Raw genomic sequence first — 7,136 nt, forward strand, 5'->3', positions numbered from 1 at the left:
CTTTTTCACACTAGTCAAGTCGCCAGTAATAGGTTTACGGGCATAAGAGTCAGAGTCAGGCCCTTTGTAGCCAAAATGTGCTCAAAGATTAGTCCCAAGCTTCATAATAAAGCTGTGATCTAAACGTCAAAATATGTCTACTTGGATAAGTATCCATACCTTGCCAAGAGTATGTACATACCATTTTCCATTCCCGTAATACTATTAACATATGGTCACTTAGAGAGCTAGTCCATTAAGGGACCTACAACTTCAAATGGACTTAGGCGGGATCCTCTACTACAACAAATGCCACTTAACTGACCGCTTTGGTAGTCTCTTAAGTACTCGTAGGATTCATGCACCGCATAAGTCTTCTCCATGCATTTCCTGTGTAGCATATAGCATCCACAACTTGGATGATGCATTAGGCACGCTTCATTAGACACCCTATGCATAGACACATATTAACCTACCCAAGCGCTTCAATACCATAACGGAAACTAGGAAGGGGGGAGTCTATTAGACCTACCTGACTCCTCAAGCACACAAAGGCCCAGGAAGGGGGAAGAAAGCCAAGCTTTGGTACCTTACAGGGCTAGACAGGGCAGTTTAAAGCAGCAATTACCTGTCTACAGACAAGAAAACATGATTTTCAAGTTTGGGAGTTGAAATTTTCTTCTTTTTAGAGCATCCAAACATTGAACTACCACAAGATGAAGTTAGGAATCAAGTAGGAACAAAAATGGCACGAAAGTGCACATTCGGTAACCATTTCAACTCAGACAAAAGCATAAAGAGTGAGATTTTGGGCAAACCAAGCATCCAAACACAAAAACAACTTGATGGACATGTTGTACACATCATTCACTCCTTAGATATGCATCCATCTATTCTCAGGTTTGGAAATTGACATGCAATTGTCAATTTGCATTAATAGCAGCATATAGAGGGAAATTGATTTGATAATTCTGAGCATAGGACTATAATGTATAGGTTAAGGACAAGTTGTGATATCAATCTGAGCAAATTTGGAGGTGTCTATTTACACACGTCAATTTGCACACGAATTGGGCTAATACAGGGTTACAGCAGGGATAAGTCATTTTATACATTAAGGGGCCCTTGAGAGTGACCTAGCCATCAACCTAGCCTTCACCCGCACTTCTGCGCCTTCATTTATCATCGCGTATGATGAGCTATTTTCCCTCTTGTTCATTACATTGCATTGCCGAGCAACGCCCATGGGCAACACCCAAGGCTATTGGTATAGGTACAATGCCTAGGGTTTTGACCCTATAGAGCGATACTCTTCGTACGGGATACGTTGGGATTAGCACTCCCAAAAAAAATCCCCATTTCACCTAGTGCGGTGAAGCCCTGTGGCAATTTTTTTCTAGGAATCCTACACTTAGAAAAAATCGTATAGAAAACCTTAGCTTGTAGACATGGCCGATGATGAGGAAGCAAGAAGGAGTAGGCAGCAGAGGGCACATAGGACAACCTTACCCAACCCTGTGGAACAAGAAGAAGCACAACTCCAGGATGTAGCTCCAAAATTGTTGCAGTTTCGGCTAGAGCAATACTCCGCCGACTGCTATGTGGACATAGATGTCATTCTTTCCCACAATGCGAGTGTGGCTAGAGGTCATTTTAGGGATACAAAGGGAAGATGGGTGCTGGTGCATGTGCTGACACAAAACTTCTTTCACCTGTATAGTATAGATGCAAATGCGCCACGACTATGGGAAAGCCTGTGCCTGAGAGGCTATTTTGCATTGGAAGCATGGGGCCCAGACTTTCACAGATCCTAGGAAGTGTTGACCACCATGATAGGTAGATTTAAATGCAGGGTGACAGACTTCGAAGGCCAGCAAAGAGAGATTACTATTACAAGGCCACTGGTAAGACAACCATGGGGATTGGAAGAAGGACATCTATCTTATAATGACAGAAACCACACCAATGAAAGACCGCGAGAGGTGTTTGAGCATCCAACCTGGGATGATCTCAGCCATCAAGAGATCAGGCTGGCCTTTCAATTGCACACACAACATCTGTAGGTCACTGCTGGAGTATGGGAGAAAAGGGTGTGGTGATTGAGTACACAAACCGGCAAGTACTCAACACCCCTTTGAATGTGGACTATATTGGCACATGGCTTGGAAAGCTCCAGAAAGTGGCAAAGAGCAGCATCACACAGGCCAAGAGCAAAGCAAAGCGCTCTCCAATGCCATACCTTGATGCCATGCTTGCCCTCACTAGAATAGTGTATTGTGCTTTAGACAGAATGGATATGCTGCCACCGCATGGGATGTGACGACAAATGCACAAATTGAAAGTAAGAGTTTGGTACCTTCGGAGAAATTGAGCGACAAGAACGCTTGAGGAAGTGCAGAGAAGAAAAGAAAAGGAAAAGAGAAACAGTGGAAACTACCCAACGCCCCACTCCCCCTTGCAAAACAAGAAGCATGAAGCCCACGATATCTGTAGTGGAAGTATCGGATGAGGAGGGTGAAGCTAAAGATGATGAAGGTGGCGACGATGAAGACTTTGTGCCACCAAAACGAGATTATGACATGGAAACTGCTTTGAAAGAAAGTGCAGCATTGATGTAGAGGCTCACAGAAATGCAAACGCCTGTTGAGAGTGGATCTTTCTTAACGCTAGCAGAGGCAAGGCTAATCAGAGAAATAACAGTTTCTAATGAGCCAAGACACGGAGTTTGTCCAAAAGCTGACAAGGGTAGCTAATGAGATGCATGCAGAGAGGCTAAGGTGCCAAGAAGCTGAAGAGGAGCAAGAAGAAAAAGATTGATAAGCAGCAAGAGGACTTGCCCATAAAAAGGAGGAGGAGATGAGAGAAAGGCAAGGGAAAGCTGCAAGAGGGAGAAGGAACATTAGATATGCCTTTGCCTATGGATGAAAGTCGTCAAGCCATCATGACATAGCTCAGGGAAGCCCTTGCATGCTAAGACACTACCACACCTCCCACGACAACTCAGGCTCCCTTGGCGAGTATTTTAGAAAGCTTTATCATCTTTTATAAGCAGACACAAAAACTGGAAGACCAACGGGTTTCTTAGGAAGCTGAGCTACAAAAAGCTAGAGCCATACAAGAGGAGGAAGGAAGGAAAGTACAAGAACTTGAAAGGGAGATTGGAGATGCACTCAGGGCAAATGTAGAGAGCCAGCAAGAGCTTCAAGCAGCCCTATTAAGAAATTTGAAGAATGTTGCCCACACGCAAATGGATTTGGACTTTGTAGATCTGCAAACAAGGGTTTTGCGGTGGCAAAACGAGAAGAGTTGAAGGTGAAAAATGTAGTACTCCATGCATATTTGGACGCTGCAATCTCCCTGTACTGGCTAGCCCAAAAAGAAAAGACAGCCCAAGAACAATTAGCTCTCACCTTACAAGCAAAGAATGAATCAAGAGCTAAAGAGCCAATGGAGTTAGAAGTGCAGTTAGCTACTTTGGATAAAGAAGGAGAAAAGCTACAAGAAGATTTGCAAATGGCCCAATCAAGTCTCGAAGCCTTGTAAAAATAGGAAAATGCATTGCTACAAGAAGCCAGGAACACTGCTGAGGCAACGCTCAAAGAGGCTTTGGAGGAAGACGGAGGAGCTCTTAACCTTGGCGGAAGAGTGGTATGCCAAATCAGAAAAGGCCTATAAGGTCCTAATGGAGGAGAAGGCCATACAAGCAAGAGCCTCACCCTCACTAGCTCCAAGTGCTCAAATGCCAACATCTAATGAGTTGAAAAAGATTCAAAAGCTCCTCTCCAATAGCCGGGAAGAAAATGCTGATCTTGTGGAACAAGTACAGACTCAAGAAAAAGAGCTAATTGAAGGTAAACAGGAGCTAGAGTTCTTGAAGGTGGAAAATGAAAGGTTGCAAGAAAAGTTACTCAAGGCGTCAGTGATCCCACCTTTCACTGAGCGGGCACATCAACAAGCCCCAACCAACAAGAGAATGTTCCTCTGCCACCGCTAAGTCCGATGCACTTTGATCCTGAACATCCAGAAGAGCAAGAGGAAGTTGATCCAATTTGGGAATTCTGCAAATAATACTTCCCCAAGAATTGACTATCAATGTAAAAGAGCTATATTGGTATGAAGCTACAATCCGGCGCATAGGCCGACGAAGGCTTTGGCCAGAGATCAAAATAACAGATAACATGCTACTCAGTGGACCTCCTTTGAGGGTCAAGACAAAAATTGAATGGGAACAATGGGAGTTGGACAACCCGAAAGTGACTAGGGCAGGCTATGAGGTAGATAGGGACAGCTGCGCTCATGCTAAATGCTGGAAAATCAGGTCCCTTGGAGGCTGGAGTGGATGCGCAAAAATGAGGGCAGCTTAGAGATTTATAGGGATTTACCATGGGAGATTTGAATTGATCCTACATATTGCCCATGCCCAAGGCGCTATAGCTGGGACGACTTTGCTAAAGTCCACGCAAGATTCCCATTGGCCCTAAATTATCCAAAGCTGCCAAACCCAAAGCATTTCACAGATCTTACCAAGGAATGGATGGCCAAGGTTTGTGCAGAGCCGCTGGAACTGTATTCATCAGGGGTCCGAGAGTTCACGATTCGGATGTTCAAAAAATTTCTACACCTAATGTGGACTTGCCTCACACAATTTGAAGATATAGATTGACGAATTTCCTGATGGGAAAAGGCTATTGGGACTACGTAGAAGGTGAGCATGAAGAGGCACCGGAGATACCGGTTTAGGGTTTGGGGTTTAGGTTTTTTTTCAGGTGTGCGGTTGTGGAGTGATAAAGATAAATAACCGGTAGCTGCGGCAGCTAAAAATAGCTGCGGTAGCAAAAAATAAATTTTTCGGGGGGCCGGTTACGTGATAGTCAAGTGAAGTGTATGTAAGATATGGTGTTGAGGTGTGAATAGTATGAACTTAAGATGGCCACGCACTATGACCAAGAAGTCCAAAATCCCACCTCACGAGGACAACAGCTAGCCGAAAAATACGACCAGTTGCCCACGCAAAATAAAGGCTAAGATGTGGGGACAACAACTTGCCACAAAAGAACGACTAGTTGTCCACCAAACCAAAGGCTAAGACGTGGGGACAACAACTTGCCGCAAAAGAACGACTAGTTGCCCTCAAAAATAAAGGTAAGGGGAAGGGAAGGTGCATCAATCGAAATGACACTTAGCATGCCACGCAATATGACATTATGCCAGATCGAAGGAGCATACTCAGCAGAAAGACACTAAACCAGCCAAATTAATGACCAAGTGCCTCTTGCTAAGCACCAAACCAATGGTCTTACTCACACACACAAGAAAGACACTTTACTTGCCCAAAAAAGGACTAAGTGCCTAACATACACAAAACACAAGACAAAATTTGATTTAATTTAAGAGACAAAAAAGACTTAAAAGAGTTGATTTCTTGTATTAACTTGAGGGTGTAGTTCCAAACTAGTTTCGCTCTAGAATGAGCTCTTCAGTGGAACACCCAAGTTTGAGATTACAAGAATGAGAGCTCTCCCTTATGTAGAGAAGGGAGGGCTAGCTTTTGCCTCTTTGCATGTGGGATAATTCAGCCTTTTGTTGTGAAAAAGCAAGCTTAGGACATGAAGAACCCAATGCAACAAACGGCGCTCGAATCGGATAAGTAGAGCTCTCTAAACAAGTAAAAGAAGCTCAATAGCATCTCATGCAAGCTATGGGTTTTGAACTCATGACCTCTTTCATTAGAGTCACAAGCCTTAACCATTAGGCTAGAGTGGACATGTTGACTCTACATGCAAAAATAAGTTACATAAGGTAACTAGAAGACTAGAGAGATGCATAAAATAGGTGGAGGGTTTTCCCGATAGCAGAACCAAACATGGGAGGTCTCATATGCTGTTAAGCCGATGCTCCCAAGGGTTGCTTTACAAAGGTGGATCCACGCTAAAAATAGTACTTACTAAAAATAGAAAGTTACAAATTAGAGGTTTGAAACCTTGATCTAACAAGATAGGAGCGCAGATTCCTTGGATTTCTCCAGCAAATCATAGGTCTAGGTATATGCTTCAGCTCGGGATTTTGTTGGCAAAGCCGAAAAAGTTTAGGGTTTAGGGTTTTGGGTTTAGGGTTTTTTCAGGTGTGCGGTTGTGGAGTGATAAAGATAAATAACCGGTAGCTGCGGCAGCCAAAAGTAGCTGCGGGCAGCAAAAGCAGCAACCGGTTTAGGGTTTAGGGGTTTTTTCAGGTGTGCGGTTGTGGAGTGATAAAGATAAATAACCGGTAGCTGCGGCAGCAAAAAATAGCTGCGGCAGCAAAAAATAAATTTTTCGGGGGGCCGGTTACGTGATAGTCAAGTGAAGTGTATGTAAGATATGGTGTTGAGGTGTGAATAGTATGAACTTAAGATGGCCACGCACTATGACTAAGAAGTCCAAAATCCCACCTCACAAGGACAACAGCTAGCCGAAAAATACGACCAGTTGCCCACGCAAAATAAAGGCTAAGGGGGACAACAACTTGCCGCAAAAGAACGACTAGTTGTCCACCAAACCAAAGGCTAAGACGTGGGGACAACAACTTGCCGCAAAAGAACGACTAGTTGCCCTCAAAAATAAAAGTAAGGGGAAGGGAAGGTGCATCAATCGAAATGACACTTAGCATGCCACGCAATATGACATTATGCCAGATCGAAGGAGCATACTCAGCAGAAAGACACTAAACCAGCCAAATTAATGACCAAGTGCCTCTTACTAAGCACCAAACCAATGGCCTTACTCACACACACAAGAAAGACACTTTACTTGCCCAAAAAAGGACTAAGTGCCTAACATACACAAAACACAAGACAAAATTTGATTTGATTTAAGAGACAAAAAAGACTTAAAAAAGTCGATTTCTTGTATTAACTTGAGGGTGTAGTTCCAAACTAGTTTCGCTCTAGAATGAGCTCTTCAGTGGAACACCCAAGTTTGAGATTACAAGAATGAGAGCTCTCCCTTATGTAGAGAAGGGAGGGCTAGCTTTTGCCTCTTTGCATGTGGGATAATTCAGCCTTTTGTTGTGAAAAAGCAAGCTTAGGACATGAAGAACCCAATGCAACAAACGGCGCTCGAATCGGATAAGTAGAGCTCTCTAAACAAGTAAAAGAAGCTCAATAGCATCTCATGCAAGCT

General features: G+C 43.7%; 1 pseudogene; it reads left to right on the forward strand.

The window, feature by feature from the left end:
• Window positions 1-2,056: 2,056 nt before the first annotated feature.
• LOC147620356 (uncharacterized) lies at window positions 2,057-2,597 on the forward strand (annotated as a pseudogene).
• The last annotated feature ends 4,539 nt before the right edge of the window (window positions 2,598-7,136 follow it).

The sequence above is a fragment of the Cibotium barometz genome, chromosome 32 (genome assembly GCF_041138505.1).
Source record: "Cibotium barometz isolate CiBa-2024 chromosome 32, ASM4113850v1, whole genome shotgun sequence".
NCBI classification, from domain to species: Eukaryota; Viridiplantae; Streptophyta; class Polypodiopsida; order Cyatheales; family Cibotiaceae; genus Cibotium; species Cibotium barometz.